At 37.0% G+C, this 16,235-nt stretch overlaps 1 long non-coding RNA gene across 2 annotated transcripts in view; it reads left to right on the top strand.

Annotated features, from left to right (window-relative positions):
- The window catches only part of LOC143679181 (uncharacterized), a 191,252-nt gene extending 179,148 nt beyond the window's left edge, over positions 1–12,104 (top strand). The window contains exon 4 of one of the 2 annotated variants that reach the window (XR_013173577.1): positions 11,802–12,104. This is a non-coding gene — a long non-coding RNA (uncharacterized LOC143679181). The remainder of the gene's footprint in view (positions 1–11,801) is intronic. The other variant, XR_013173576.1, reaches the window with a different exon arrangement.
- Positions 12,105–16,235: the final 4,131 nt, after the last annotated feature.

Genomic DNA, 16,235 nt, shown 5'->3' with positions numbered 1-16,235 from the left:
GTTCTGTTTAACTGAATATAATTTTTCAGTTCTTGTTTATCTGTTTATTCCCCTGCCTTTATGGGGCCTTTTTTATGAGGAGGGTCTCCTCAGATATTGTAGACCCAAGTTATTATTTCCCAGACTGGGCTGGCTTCCTCTCAGGAGAAAAGAATCTCCTGAAACAATTTTCCCTGAGGCTGAGACCTAGCAAGTTGACAGTCTTTCCTATGATGTTTCTAGACTCTTCCCTTTACCTATCCTTCCCATTATGTGGTGCTTTTCTGCCTGTGGCTTCCCACCAGCATAGAGCGATGTAGCACCCTTAACTGCAGCAGACTCTCCCTGCCAGGGGTGTGGTTGGGACAGAGGGAGATTGTAGGTTGGCATTAATTACTTCCATTTTCCAGTCTCTGTGTCCTGAATTCCTTCAGGGAAGGATTCCACTTCCCAGCTGTTCCCCACCTTTCTCTTTGTGAGGGTACAGCCTTTAGGGGATTAACTCCTTTCACTTGACTAGTTATCTCTCAGACAAGCTTAATTTCACCTTTGCCTGGGGCAGTGCTGGCACTTGAGAATCCTTGAAGTTCTATCTAATGAACTGTTAAGTAGTAGAAACAAAGCAAAAAAATCTATTTCAGAGCAGGGCATACCCCACCCCTCCAGTTCCATCCACCCCTGCTCCTCATGCCTGTCAGTCAAGCTTTTGTGTACATTACTCTATGTATCTCCAGGACCTATGTGCCCCCTTTTTCAGAGTTCAGCCCTTTTCAAGTATTTTGTGCTGTCTGACTCAAAAAGTCTTTTTCTCCATCAGCCCTGCCCCCTCACTGTTGGGGCAAAAACTTCTAGTACTTTTAGCCTTTATTCGAGGTTCATCTGAGCATGTGTCCTATTTTCAATAGTCAGAATTTGTTAATTAACTATGCAATTGTAGCTTGGCTGAACTAAGGTCTTGTTGCCAATAAAGTCCATTTCCTTTCCCCTTGTGGAACCAGCCTGCCATGCTTATGGGTGAGGGGTGGTAACCTCTGTCACTTGGGAAACTCACAGTTCTGCATGAGACCTCAGCCAGCCCAGCTTGTCCAGTCTGGTGTACATGGTATGCCTCATCAGTGATGTGGCCCCAGTAGTTTTCTGTACCATTCTTGGCTATTTACTACCAACTCTTGAGGATGAACTTAATTCCACACTTCAATAACCTGGCATTTTGCCCCTACCCTCCCAAATACAGATAATCTCTGTCTTTTAATAGGAGAATTTAATCAGCCATATGTAACATAATTATTGATAAGGAATGATTTGTGAATGACATTTAGCTACTGTTTGCTTTATGTCTTAAATGTGTTTTTTCCTTGATTACACCATTACTGCCCTCTTTTAGTCTGTTGATTTTGTGGCATTGATTTTATCCCTTTTTTCCTTTCTATATCTTTTGGTAATTTTTTTACTGATTGCTTTTGTGTTTTCAATTAACATCTTATACTAATAATGACCTAGCTTGAATAATACAAACTGAGTTTTAGTAATATACAGATCCTTTACTCTTATATGTAACTCTGTCCTTCCCTCCTTTAGAATGTTACTCTCTCAGATTTCATCTTTATATATTGTGTTCTCATTAACATATATTTTAATGATTTTTTTTTACATTTGCCCTATACGTCCTATAGGAGGGCATTCTAGTTTGCTAGCTGCGGGGATGCAGTATACTGAATGGCTTTAAAAAACAGGAATTTAATAAGTTGCTATTTTACAGTTCTAAGGCCAGGAAAATATCCCAATTAAAACAAGTCTATAAAAATGTACAAATTAAGCCACCAATAAGAGGTTACTTTCACACAAGAAAGGCCAATGAAGGTTAGGGTTTCTTTATCAGCTGGAAGGGCATAGGACAGAGTCTGTCAATTTTCTCTCCCAAGCTCTTGCTTTATGAAGCTCCCCCAGGGATGCATTCTTTCTTCATCTCCAAATATCTCTGGCAGCATGGACTTTTGGCCTCATGGCTCTTTATGAATCTCTGATCATTAGTGGATTGATGTTATTTTATATCATATTTGGACAGGGTGTAGATCAATCCCACACATGCCAAGTATATGCAGTGCAGTGTTTTTCACTCTCCTTCCTCCTTCCTCTCTCCTTCCCTTCCTCCTTTTCTTACTCTTTTCTCCCTCCCTTTCTTCCTCCCAATTTTTTCATTCATTCATTCAGTCACCACTTACTTAGTCTTATTATGTACCTTACCCCAGGTCAGAAGTGAAGGGTAGAGCTGAGATAGGGAATAGTTGTAGTTTAAGTTGAATCAAACGTTTTTCTGGCTTAAAAAAACACAGCTTAAAAATGAGAGATTTTACATGAAAAATTTATTTGCACCTCTAACAAGAAGCAGAAAGGAGCAAACATCTCAAGCCCTGGAGGTTTTAGTGGTAGGGACAGGAGGCCTTCCTGAGTGGGGTAGGGGATAATGAGCTTGGAGTCTGGGAGTCAAGTAGGAAGGCTGGCACCAGTACAGGGATGAGCTAAAGTTCCCAAATGACCTCTATGCATCTGAAAAAGTCATGGTGTTTAGGAACCATATCATTCTAAGACACTTGCTTTCTAAGTGTGTCATCAAAGCAGAGGCCACCAAGATCTAACATTCAGCTATTTTCACTGAGATAGTCACAACCTATTAGTGGGTGGTGAAGTTAATTTTGTGGTTATGACCAATATTTCATTAGATGGAATGAAAAAGAAGAGAAATGAATGAAATCAATTTAAATTTATGTAGGATATTGTTCAAATTTAGGATTTTTTGTGTGTGAATATTTGCTACAAACACACTCAGACATGCATCTGAGCTGGGCCATAACTATAATATGTATCTGACCATAACAGAGATTTATAGTAAAAAAAAGGAATCTAAAAACACTCACCTGATCCAATCACTTCATTTTACAGAAGAGGGAAAGTATTCATGCAGCAAAGAGCTTTGGGAAAAGAGGATGGGGTGGGACACTAACTCTTTCTCTCTTCTTTTCCTGAAAGCATAATTTACACTTGCTTTAGTCCTTCAGAGTCAGACACCCTTGTTAGTCTAGAGCACCCCAGAGCCAGGGTCAAACCAACCCTCTTGGAAGTAACGGGTTCCTTGAAAAAAAAAACTGCCTTTATGTACATCAGTTTATATAAATTAGAGTGATATAAGGAAAGTGTAGTATATAGTTTAAAAATAATAAAATATACAATGCTCTTTACTGGAAATTCGATTTAGCCCATTAATCATTCCAGGGTGCTTTCACTGACTTTTGTTAAGCTCTTATACTGGTAGCCAACACCTGGTTGCAATTGAAGAATGAAAATAGTTTTGACATGTTTGATATTTTATTTCCATTTATGAGTATGGTACATATTAAAAAGCAAAATACATATCAGAACTTCACTCATTCTTCTTCAAAGAATCAGTTAACAAGTTTTGAATATTGAAAGACTATCCACACCTACTTTTCTTTTCCCTTTTTTTGTGATTCACAATATAATTGCTAAAAACATATTATGTTTAAATCTGTATATTTACATTTTCTCCACCACTTCATAGACAATCTACAAAATAATGAATTATGTCCTGACCAGCAGTGCTTACATGTTTATGTGGTGTAACTACTCCAACCCCAGCTGATTTCAGACTATCAACATCATATCACCAAACAAAGAATTTGGAATGGAAGTGTAGTAGTGCACCATTATTGTTTTTGCATCCACACAAAAAAGGTAAAAATAGCTTCAAGACCAGAGTTAATAGTAAAAGGGAATAACATAATTAGGAAGTGATGAATATCAATTCCTTATCATCTTTGTGCTTAATATGAACTCATTTAGTTATATATGTCTATATACTTTAAAATGACCATCTAACAAATGGATTACAAGATTCCTGATAATTTGATAGTTGGATTTTCCAAGTTGTATCATCATGTATTTACCTCAGAATTCCAAAGCATGATTCCAGGGAGGTTTCCAGGACTAGGTAATTCTTGGGGTTAAAAAAAACACAATTCAGCACAAGTCCAGAATCATGCTGTGATGATTAGGTTCTGGACTACCAATGGTCCAGAAACTTGAGGAATGAAGATTTGGTTCACCATACCTGGCAAAGAAGTGTAGCCAGCTGAAGTTCTTGCTGAAGGTAAAGGGAACATGGAATGGGTATTAGAAGAACATAGTGATAAATATTAACTATGACTACATGACTAGTTAAAGAAATGAAGACTGTGGTTGTTAGAATATTTCTCCCTATTTTCTTATGAGTATGTTTGCATTTATACATGAACGAATGACTTGTTTTCCTCTTATCATATGACATAGTTGCATTGTTCAAATAATTTTATTTAAGTCACAGGATATAAAGTTTAAGAGTTAATGATAGAAATGCCTTGCACCTTACTCTGGAGACATGTAGTGCATTTCTAGTTTTATGCAGGACAGTTGAATATTGTTAAATGAAACATATGTCTATTATTATGTTCTGTTTGGAAATTCAAATTGTCTATAGATGTCAAGTGGACAGGTGTGGACTGTGATGGTTGAGTTCTGGTGTCAATATGGCCAAGTGATTATGTCCAGTTGTAAGGTGAGGCAGACACTGGCTTGACTATTGCTGCAAGTTGATCTCATGGTTGGTTGATAGACTAGAAGGCTTGTGTACAAATCATCAGTCAGTTGATGGAATCTATAGTTATTATATCTACAATGAAATAAGGCATGTTTCTCACAACAAAATCATCCAATCATGTGAAGGGTTTTAAAGAAGAGATTCGTTCACTGATTATTCAACCAGCAAGCCTCTTATCTGGAGTTCATCCAGACCCCTCATTAGAGCCACTAGTTTCACAGCCTGCCCTGAAGATTTTAGACTCTTCAATATACACAGTTGTGTGAGAGACCTTTGTAAATCTCATATTTACAGATATCTCCTGTTGTTTCTGTTTCTCTAGAGAACCCTAAATAACAAAGTTTCATACTATGAGTGGTTCTTGAGAAACAGAATCTTAAAAGTGGATTTTTACAATTAGGTTTCTACTCTGACTAAACTCAGAGGCACTGATGATTTTGTTTCCAATGATCAAGGTGCCATTGGCAGTCTATGGAGTGAGTTGGGAAAAGGGATACTCAAAATATCACCATTAGATTCTGATAATTGTACACTTATATGAGGCAAGTCTCTTGGTGTGAGTGTTTTTCACATCTTTATGGAGTTTTGCAGAGTTAAAGGAATAATGATGTTGGCTTGATGTTAGATATGCTGGATACAGTGATGAGGGAAATAAATGAGCTGAAGGCTTCAAATTTACAGCTACAATATCTTAGAAGCAACACAAAATCCAGGAAACACAAAATGTCACTCTGTTCCCACAGCCAGAGTAGGGGCTTATGGGGGTCTAGTGATCAATGTAATTTTAGCAGAGGTTCATCTCAGAGTGGGTCCATTGTGTCCTTAGACCTATTCTGGGTCATTTTCCAAGTTCCAGAATGCATAATTGGAGTTAACATTCAGCAAATGGCAAAATCCCTATATTGGTTCTAAGACTCATGGATGGGGGCTATTAAGGTAGGAAAGGCCAAGTGGAAGCCACTAGAACTGCCCCTACCCAACATTTAATGAGAAGCAATACCATATTCCTGGAGGGATTGCATAGATTAGTCCCATTATTAAGGACTTGAAGGATGTAGGAGAGGTGATTGCCACACATCCCCATTCAACTCTCCTATTTGGCCTGTGCAGAAAACAGATGGGACTTGGAGGGTGGCAATGCATTATCATTTACTTAGCCAGGTGGTAACTCCAATTGCAGCTACTGTTCAATATGTGGTATCATTACTTAAGCAAATCAGTACATTCCCTGGTAACTGGTACACAGCTATTTATATGGCAAATGCCTTTTTTCTCAATAGCTGTCAGCAAGGACCACCAGAAACGGTTTGCACTCAGCTGGCAAGGCTAGCAGTATACCTTCACTATCCTACTCAGAGATATATCAACTCCCCAGCCCTATGTCACAATCTTGTCCCCAGTGAATTTGATCGTTATTCCCTCCCACAAGACATCACACTGGTCCATTATATTGCTGATTGGACTTAGTGAGCAAGAAGTAGCAAGTACTATAGAATTATTGGTAAGGAATTTACATGTCAGGGGATAGGAGACAAATGCAACAAAATACGGGAGTTCTGTCCTCAGTTGAAATTTCTAGGCATCCACTCATGTGGGGCATTTCAAGTCACCCTTTCTAAGATGAAGGATAAGCTGTTGCATCTGGGCCTTCCTAAGACCAAAAAAGAGGCATAATACCTATTTGGCCCATTTGGATTGTGGAGACAACATATTCCTCTTTTGGGTGTGCCCATTTAGTAAGTGACCAGAAAAGCTGTTAGCTTTGAGTGGGAACTGGATCATGAGGAGGCTCTATGACATGTCCAGGCTGCTGTGCAAGCTGCCCTGTCACTTGGGCCATATGGTTCAGCAGATTCAATGATATTGGAAGTGTCATTGGCAAATAGGGATGTTGTGTGGAGACTTTGGCAGGCATTTATAAGAGAATGACAATGCAGAACCTTAGGTTTTGATTCAAAGTCTTACATATGCTGCAGATAACTACTGTCCTTTTGAGAAACAGCCTTTAACTTGCTACTGAGTCTTAGTAGAGATTGAAGGCTTAACCATGGGCTGCCAATTTACCATAATACCTGAATTGTTTGTGTGTGCTCTGTGATGTCTGGCCTCCCTAGTGATATAACTAGTCCTGCACAGCAGCACTCCATCATAAAATAGAAATGGTATTTTAGAGATAGGGCTTGAAAAGTTCCTGAAGTCACAAGTAAGTTACATTAAGAAATGGCTCAAATGCCCATGGCCCCTACTCCAGCCACATTACCTTCTCTTTCCCAGACCAGGGCTATGGAATCTTTTTTTTTTTAATATGGGCAGGCACCAAGAATTGAACCCAGGTCTCTGGCATGGCAGGCGAGGACTCTGCCTGCTGAGCCACTGTGGCCTATCTAGAGTTATGGCCTCTTGAGGAGTTCCTACAGTCAGTTGACTGAGGAAGAAAAAACTCAGATCTGGTTTATGGATGTTCTGCATGATATGCAGGGACCACATGGAATTGGAGAGCTACAGAATTGAAAATCCTTTCCTTGATGTCAATAAAGGATATTGGTGAGGGAAAATCCTCCCAGTAGCCCAAACTTGAGCAGTGTATCTAATTGTTCATTTTGCTTGAAAGGAGAACTGACAGGAGGTACATTTGTAAAATGACTCCTGGGTTATTGCTAATCATTTGGCTGAATGATCCGGGACTTGGAAGTATCATGATTAGAATATTGGTGACAAAGAGGTCTGAGGAAGAGATATGAGAATAAACCTTTCTGAGTGGGCATAGAACATGAAGATATTTGTGTCCCATGTGAATGCTCACCACAGGGTGACTTCAGCAGAGGAAGATTTTAATAATCAAATGGATAAGATGATCCATCGTGTGGATACTAGTCAACTTCCTTCTCCAGCCATTCCTGTCACTTCCCAATGGGCCCATGAACAAAGTGTTCATGGTGGTGGGGATGGTTGTTATGCATGGATTTCCATTCACCAAGGCTGGCTTGGGTACAGCCACTTCTGAATTCCCAGTATGCCTGCAGTGGAGGCTCACACTCTGCCCCCAATAAAGCACCATTCCCCAAGATGATCAACTGGCTACATGGTGGCTGGTTGATTACATTGGACTATGCCCATCATGGAAGAGCAGTGACTTATTGTAACTGGAAGAGATACGTACTCTGGATATGGGTTTGATTTCCCTGCATGAAGTTGCTTCTGCCAAAACTACCCTTTGTGGACTTAAGGGACAATTTAACTGGTATCATGATATTTCACCAACATTTCTTCTGATCAAGGAACCCACTTCACATCAAGTGAAGTGCAGGTAGAGGTACATGCTCATGGAATTCACTGGTCTTTCCCTGTCCCCATAAGCAGCTGGTTGATAGAACCATGAAATTACCTTTTGAAAACTCAATTATGGTTAAACCGAGGTAGTAATATCTTGTAGGGCTGTAGCAATGTTCTACAGAAGACAGTGTATGCTCTGTATTAGCATCCAATCTATGGTGCTGTTTAACCATAGCCAGGATTCATGGGTCCAGGAATTAACGGGTTGATATGAGAGTTGCACTTCTCACTATTACCCCTGGTGGTCTACTAGGAAAATTTTTGCATCCTGTTCCTGCAAACTTGAGTTCTATTGGTCTACATGTTTTAGCTCTGTAAGGGGAATGCTTACACCAGGAGAGAAAACATTTAGGAATGAAGATTTGGGTCACCCTACCAGAAAAAGAACTATGTCTAGCTGAGGTGCTTGCTGAGGATAAAACGAACATGATATGGGTAATGGAAGAAGGTAGTGATGAATATGAACTACAACCTTGTGTTCAGTTACAGAAATGAGGCCAGTAACGGCATGGATATTTCTTCCTTGCCTTGTAATTAGTTTCTATGTATTAATGCATAAAGAATACATCTTTGTTTTTCTCTCTATTTTATTCCTTTATCATATGATAAAAGTTGTTTTGTTCATTATCATATTTAAGTTACAGGATCTAAAGATTAAGAGTGAATATTACCCAAAGACTTCCATATTATTCTGGAGAGACTTAATATGTTTCCCATTGTATGTAGGATAGTTGAGCATGGTTTGCCCAGTGAAAAATGTGTCTGTTATTGTTTTCCAATTAGATATTAAGTATGGTTTAAGGTGATGTATATAACTGTTAAGTTGACAAGGGGTCAATTGTAATGGTCAGGTTCTCCTGTCAAGTTGGCCAGATGGTAATGCCAAACTGTCTGTTCAAGCAAGCACTGGCCATTCTGTTGATAAGACTATATAATGAGTATATTGGCTGCATCCATGGCTGATTACATCCTCAGTCAGATAAGGGGAGTGTCTTCTGTAATGGGTGATACTTAATCTAATCCCTAGTATGCTTTTAAGGAAGATTCAGAAGAGACAAATCAAGTTCTGTTTCAGTCAGTCAGCCAATCTCTCCTGAGAGTTCATTGAGTTCCTCCATTGGAGCTGCTTGCTCATGTCCTGCCATGCAGATTTTGGATTCTTAAATCATGTGCATGAGATACCTTTATAAATCTAGTATTCATAGATATCTCCTATTGATTTTGTTTCTCTAGAGAACCCTAACTAATACAAACACACTAACAAGTTACACTGACTCAAGAAGAAATAGATGATCCCAGTAATCCAGTCACAATAGAGAGATTGAAATCTGCATCAAAAATCTTCTTACAAAATAAGACCAGGACCAGATGACTTCACGGGGAAATTTTGTCAAATAGTCCAGAAATATATAATATCAATCTTGCTCATAGTTTTCCAAAACTTTGAGGAAAAAGGAATGTTACCTAACTCATTTTATGATGCTAATGTTACCTTAATACCAAAATTGTGTAAACTTGCTATAAGAAGGAAAACTACAGGCCAATCTTCTTAATGAACATGTATGCAAATATTTTCAATGAAATGCTGCAAATCAAATCCAACAAAACATTAAAATAATTACATCCCAGTATCAAGTGGGGTTTATGCCAGAAATGAACATTAACAAATTAAAACATAAAAAATCACATGATTATCTCAAGATATTCTCAAGAATTTTGACAATATTCAGCTTCCTTTTGTCATAAAAACACCTCAAAAGATAGGAATCAAAGATAACTTCCTCAATATGTTAAAGGACATATATGTCAAATACATAGCCAACATTGTACTCAATGGAAAGAGTCTGAAATTTTCCCTAAGATTGTGAATGATACAAGACTGCACTCTGTCACCACTATTACTCAAAATTGTACTAGAAGTTGTAGCTAGAGAAATTAGGCAGGGAAAAGAAATAACAGGGATCCAAATTGGAAAGGAAGTAGTAAAACCTTCATTATTTGCAGATGACATGATACTATAATTGGAAAATCCTGAGAAATCTACATCAAAGTTACTTGAGCTAATAATCAAATTCACCAAGGTGGTGGTAAATAAAGATAATATGCAAAAATCACTAATATTCCTATAAACAAGCAATGACCTAATAAGGAGTCAATTAAGGAAAACAGTCCATTCAAAATAACAACTAAAAGAATCAAGTATCTAGGAATAAATTTAACTAGGGATGTAAAGGACTTATACACAGAAAACTACATAGCATTGTTAAAAGAAATCAAAGATCTAAACACGTGGAAGGACATTCCCTGCTCATGGTTAGGAAGGTTAAGTGTGGTTATGATGACAATTCTACTCAAATTAATCAAAAGAGTAAATGCAGTAGAAATAAAAATTTCAACAAACTGCTTTGATGACTTTGAAAAGCTATTTACAAAATTCAGAAGGAAAAGAGACCCTGAAAAGCTAAAAGCATCATAATAAAGAAGAATGAAGTGAGAGGATTAACACTTTCTGATTTTAAAGCTTATTATAAAGTCACAGTGGCCAAAATAGTATGGTGCTAGCACAAAAATAGAAGTGTTAATGAATGGAATTGAATTGAGAGCTCAGAAATAGACCACCAATTCCATGTCATCTGATCTCCAACAAAGCCACCAAATTGACTGAATTTAGGCAAAATAGTCTTTTCAATAAATGGGCATGGGAGAACTGGATATCAATGGCTAAAAGAATGAAAGAGGACCCATTAACTTTCAGGTTATATAAAAATTCATTCAAAGTATGTCATACAGTTAAATGTAGAACCAGCACCATAAAACACCTAGAAGAAAATGTAAGGAAATATCTTCAAGAACTATTAATAAGAAGTAGCTTCCTAACCGTTACACCCAAAGCACAAGAAAAAAAAAAGATAGATAACTGGAAACTCCTTAAAAATCAAATGCTTTTGTGACTCAAAAGTGTTTGTTAAAAAAGTGAAGTTGGAGCCAACTCAATGGGAAAAATATTTGGAAATCACATATATGACAAAAGTTTGATATCCTAAATTCACAAACAAATCATACAACCCAACAACAAAAAACCCAATTATAAAATGCCCTAAAGATACAAATAGACATTTTTTTAAAGGAGCAGATGCAAATAAGTAAAATGCACATGAAGAGGTGTTAATTTTCATTAGTTATAAGGGAAATGCAGATCCAGACTACAATGACGTACTGTTTCAGATATGTAAGAATGGTTGCTATTAAACAAACAGGGAACTACAAATGTTGGAGAGCATGTGGAGAAATTGGAACACTTATGCACTGCATGCACAAATATATAATGATACTGCCATTATGGAAGAAAGTTTGACAGTTCCTTAGGATACAAAATATTGATTTGTGTTGGAGATAGCTCTCTGAAGGCTTGAACAGTTGGCTGTCAGCCAAGAGCATGAATATTGGAACACCATGATCTGCTGATGCAGGAAACCACTAAAGCAAATGCTCTCAAGGATGCTGATTCAAGAGCCAGTAAAGATCTGAATAAAAAGCATGCTGATAAGAAATAAACAGCTCCTGAGACAAGGAGCTGGGAACCAAACATTTTAGCTTTGCAGGCATGACACATGTGCAAAAATAATCTTACCTTGATTATACTCCTTAAATCAGTTCCCATGTAAGAACACAATAAATGTGTGGATATCACTTTATTTGAGGCTGAAGCTCAAGCTCAGCCTGTTGCTCTCACTTTTGGACCTAATGAGCTTGAGTCCCCTGACCCGACTTAACTAACTTCTTGTACCTGTCATTTCTTAATCCTGTGTTGCACCCCTTCTTCTCCCCTGTTCTCTAGGGAAATTCTGGCAACTGGCGCCCAAACAGGGACAGAAGAAAGGAAGTCTCCAACAGATTGGAGGGGATTTTGTCACATCACAAGGATCCAGAAGGAGGGAGATTCTGGATTCTGAGAACTTGGTAAAAGGTTTTGTTCTGGGAATGTGCTAATCAGGGTTAAATTGGGGCAATATTCTGCTTTACATGCTGAATATAAAACCTTGTTCTATACTTTATTAAAGACACATGGAATGAAAATAAAATAAATATAAACTCACTGAGTTATTTTGCATTATTCACAAATATTACCACTGTTTGCCAGAAAGAGGAACTTTAGAATTCAAACAATGGCATAAAGTAATAAAGGAATTTAAAAAGGTTTACAGACAAGGGGAAGATATTACTGCTTTTATTTGGTCTTTGTGTAACATAATTACACTATATTACAACCACTTCAACATAGCAGTTCAGAAAATGAAAGTGATAGTGACCGTAAGAGTGATGGACTAGCTGATGCTGCAGATGAAATATAAAGGGAGGACAAGTCCACTTCTTTTCATTCTAAGGAATTTCCTTTTTCCCCCTGATGTAGATAAATTATCCCATAATGGAATTTATTATGAATAACCAGAAAATACTCAGAGTCCTCCTTATTTTGCTCTTCCCAACAGTGCAATAAATGAATGTCCACCACTATTTTTAGTTGTGGTTTCTAAAGGACCAACAGCCTCATTGGGAATTTGACAAGCCCAATTAGAGTGGGATCCAGAGGTTTATATGTTTCCATCACTCAAATTCTTCCTAATCACCAATTTCCTCAAGGAGGGCACCAATTTGAGCATGTTCCTCTTCCTTTTAAAAATTTAAAAGAGTTCAAAACTGCTTGTGATCAGTATGGCACATCCTCCCTGTATCCTGTGGAACTTTTAAGAGGACTAGCACAGTCTGATAGATTAATTCCATGGGACTGGGAGATGCCTACTTGTGCTTCCTTAACATCTTCCCAGATTTTGCAATGGAAAACATACCTAGTAGATGAAGCAAATCAACAAACAGCTAAAATGCTAATGTACAGTCACAAATACCAGTCACAGCAGATCAAATTATGGGCACAAGACCATATGCTGGAGTTGGAGCTCAAATGCAGTACAATGATGTGGCTATTGTTCAAACTTGACTTGCTTGTGTTAGAGCTTGGGAAAAAATTATTCCTTCTGGGACTGTTACCCCTTCTTTTGTAAAAATTTTACAAGGAAGAAATGAACCATATACAGATTTTACAGCTTGATTAAAAGATAATATAGAAAAGTCAGTATCTCAGGTGGAATTAAGAGATTTGTTATTGCAAAAACTTGCATTTGGTAATGCTAATACTGAATGTCAAAAGGCTTTATGTCCTATTAAAGCTGCTGGGGGACATCTAGATGATTACTGAAATGTTGCAGAGATATTGGGTCAGAACGACATACAATGTAAATGTTAGCTGAAGCTATTGCTGGAATAAACATAAAAGGGTCCCCAAAAGGGGAAATGTTTCAAATGTGGAAAACCTGGAAACATGAGAAAAGATTATGAAGCTAGAAATAATTTTGGAGCTCATTCCAAAACGAATAATGGTAATTTGGAAATTAAATCAGGAAGAAACACTCCAAGAAAATTTTCTAAATGTCAAAAAGGTTATCATTGGAGCAATCAATGTAGGTCTCAATTTTATATTGAAGGCAATTTGTTATTAGAAAACTGGATATGGGGGCCAGCTCAGTGCCCTGGCCAAAACAATGCTGAGTGGATGCAGTACCCAGCACAAACTTGCTCCAGCAATGTGTCCAAGATTTATCCCCTGCAATCAGTGTGAGTGCCACAGTGGACTTACTTACTGCTGAAACTATTCTGTTAGTCCCTGAATCTAATCCTAGAAAATTAAAACAGGAATATATGGCCCTATTCCTGCACAAGCAGTAGGATTAATGTTAGGAAAAAGAAGTTTAAATTGCAAAGGTATCTTTGTTCATACAGGACTCATTAATGATGACTATAAGGATGAAATTCAAGTTATGATTTCAGTGTGAGGTACATATCAAATTGTAGAAGGAGAGTGGATTGCTTGATTATTAATTTTACCATATTATAAAATGGGATATTCAGGAAAGAAAAGAATAAAATAATTGGTAATGCTGAAAAACAAGAAGTTTTTCAAACACAGAGAAGACCTGAATGCACTATATACAGAATGAAGGTAAATCTTTTAAAGGACTTTTAGATACTGGAGCAGACATTACTATCATTGTTTTAAAATAGTGGCCAATAAACAGTTCTCTGCAAACACTGAGCCAGTCTTTCCATGGAATTGGCACAGTTAACACTGTCCAACAAAGTATTAATAACCTACCTTTTAAAGGGCCAGATGGTCAAATAGGAACCATTCAGCCTTATGTTCCAGACATAGCAATAAATCTCTAGAGTAGAGACTTATTAGAGAAATGGAGAGTATATGTTAACATTCCTTTTTTGGCTCCTGCAATAAAGGATATGATGAAAAGTATGGGTTATAATTCACTTCAGAGCCCCTCACAAAATTTTAATATTCAAACACAAAATTCTTGCAAATGCCTCAGTTATCCAAATTGATCATTGAGGCCACTGCTGACATTACACCCCAACCCATACCTTTAACTTAGAAAACAAATGAGCCTGTATGGGTTGAACAGTGGCCCTTATGTAAAGAGAAATTAGAGGCTCTAACTCAATTAGGTCAGAAACAGTTTAAAGCAGGACATAAAGAAGAATCTCATAGTCTTTGGAATTCTCCAGTATTTGTTATAAAAAAGAAATCAGGAAAATGGAGAATTTTAACTGATTTGAGAAAAGTCAATGCTATAATTCTGCCTATGCAGTCATTACAACCTGGATTTCCCACACCAGTTATGATTTCTAAAAACTGGTTTATTATTGTGATAGATTTTAATGTTTGCTTCTTTGCCATACCATTAACAGAGCAAGATACAGAGAAATTTGCTTTTACTGTGCACACATACAAGCATCAAAAGCCAGTACATAGATATCAGTGGAAAGTTCTTCTTCAAGGAATGTTAAACATCCCTACAATATGCCAGGGATATGTTGGATTGGCTTTGCAACCTATCGGGGACAAATACCCTGAAGCGTATATCATCATTGTGTGGATGACATTTTAGTAGCCATGGAACAAGAACAGTTACAAATTCATTTTCAAAGCTTGGAACAAAGATGAAATAAAGTAGGATTACAAATAGCACCAGAAAAAAAATTCAAAAAATGTTCCATATAAATACTTGGGCAGTATAATAAATAAAACTACTATCACTCCTAAGAAAGTTCAGATAAGAAAAGATCATCTTCAAACTCTAAATGACTTCCAAAATTGTTAGGAGACATTAATTGATTATAACTCATGCTTGGAATTCCTACTTATGCCTTACATCATTTATTTGATACTTTGAGAGGAAATTCTCAGTTAGATAGTCCCAGAAAATTAACCATTCAGTCTGAAAAGGAATTAGGATGACTTCAAGAACATATCTATTAAGCTCAATTACATAGAATGCAAATTGGGGTACCTTTACGGCTTTTAATTTTTCCCTCAGAACATTCTCCCACAGGAACTTTCACAACATGAAGCTATTCTAGAATGGATATTTTTGCCTCATTCCACACAGCAAAAATTAAGAACCTAATTGGATAAAATGGGCCTACTGATATTCAATGTTAGGTTATAGCTAAGATGATTGCATGGACAAGATCCAGAGAAAATTATTGTTCTTCTTACCAAAAAACAAACTAAAAGTGCATATAAAACTAATTTAAATTGGTGAATAGGTCTTGCAGATTACATGAATGAAATTCATAACCATTATCCTAAAACAAAATTATTTTAATTTTTAAAACTTATTACTTGTAATCAGTGGCACATCCTTAACTAATACTGATACTTATTTTACAGATGCCAATAAATCAGTGAAAGTTGAATATTATGGGCCAGACATAAAAGTATCAGACACCATGTGTACTTCAGTACAAAAATCAGAATTAGCAGCAATTAGTCAATTAATAAAAGATCAACCAAATTCTCTCAATATTGTAGTGGACTCACAATATTCTGTTACTGTCACTCATAAAATTGGAACAGATCATTTAAACACTGACAGCTCTGAATTAAGTCAAATATTTAAACAAGTATAAAATGCTATCTGACAACATTCTCATAAAATTTACATTGTTCATATTTGATCTCATACACAATTATTGGGTGCATTGGTGAAAGGTAATGATAAAATTGATAAATTATTAATTGACACTGCAGAAGCTTTCAAATGGCATGGTCTTACACATTGCAATTCTAAAGATTTATAACAAAAATTTCATTTAATTCATGCCCAGGCTCAACAAATTATTCAATGTTGTCCAACTTGCAGTC

The sequence above is a fragment of the Tamandua tetradactyla genome, chromosome 4, assembly GCF_023851605.1.
Source record: "Tamandua tetradactyla isolate mTamTet1 chromosome 4, mTamTet1.pri, whole genome shotgun sequence".
Lineage (NCBI taxonomy): Eukaryota > Metazoa > Chordata > Mammalia > Pilosa > Myrmecophagidae > Tamandua > Tamandua tetradactyla.
This window is presented reverse-complemented; position numbering and strand designations above follow the sequence as displayed.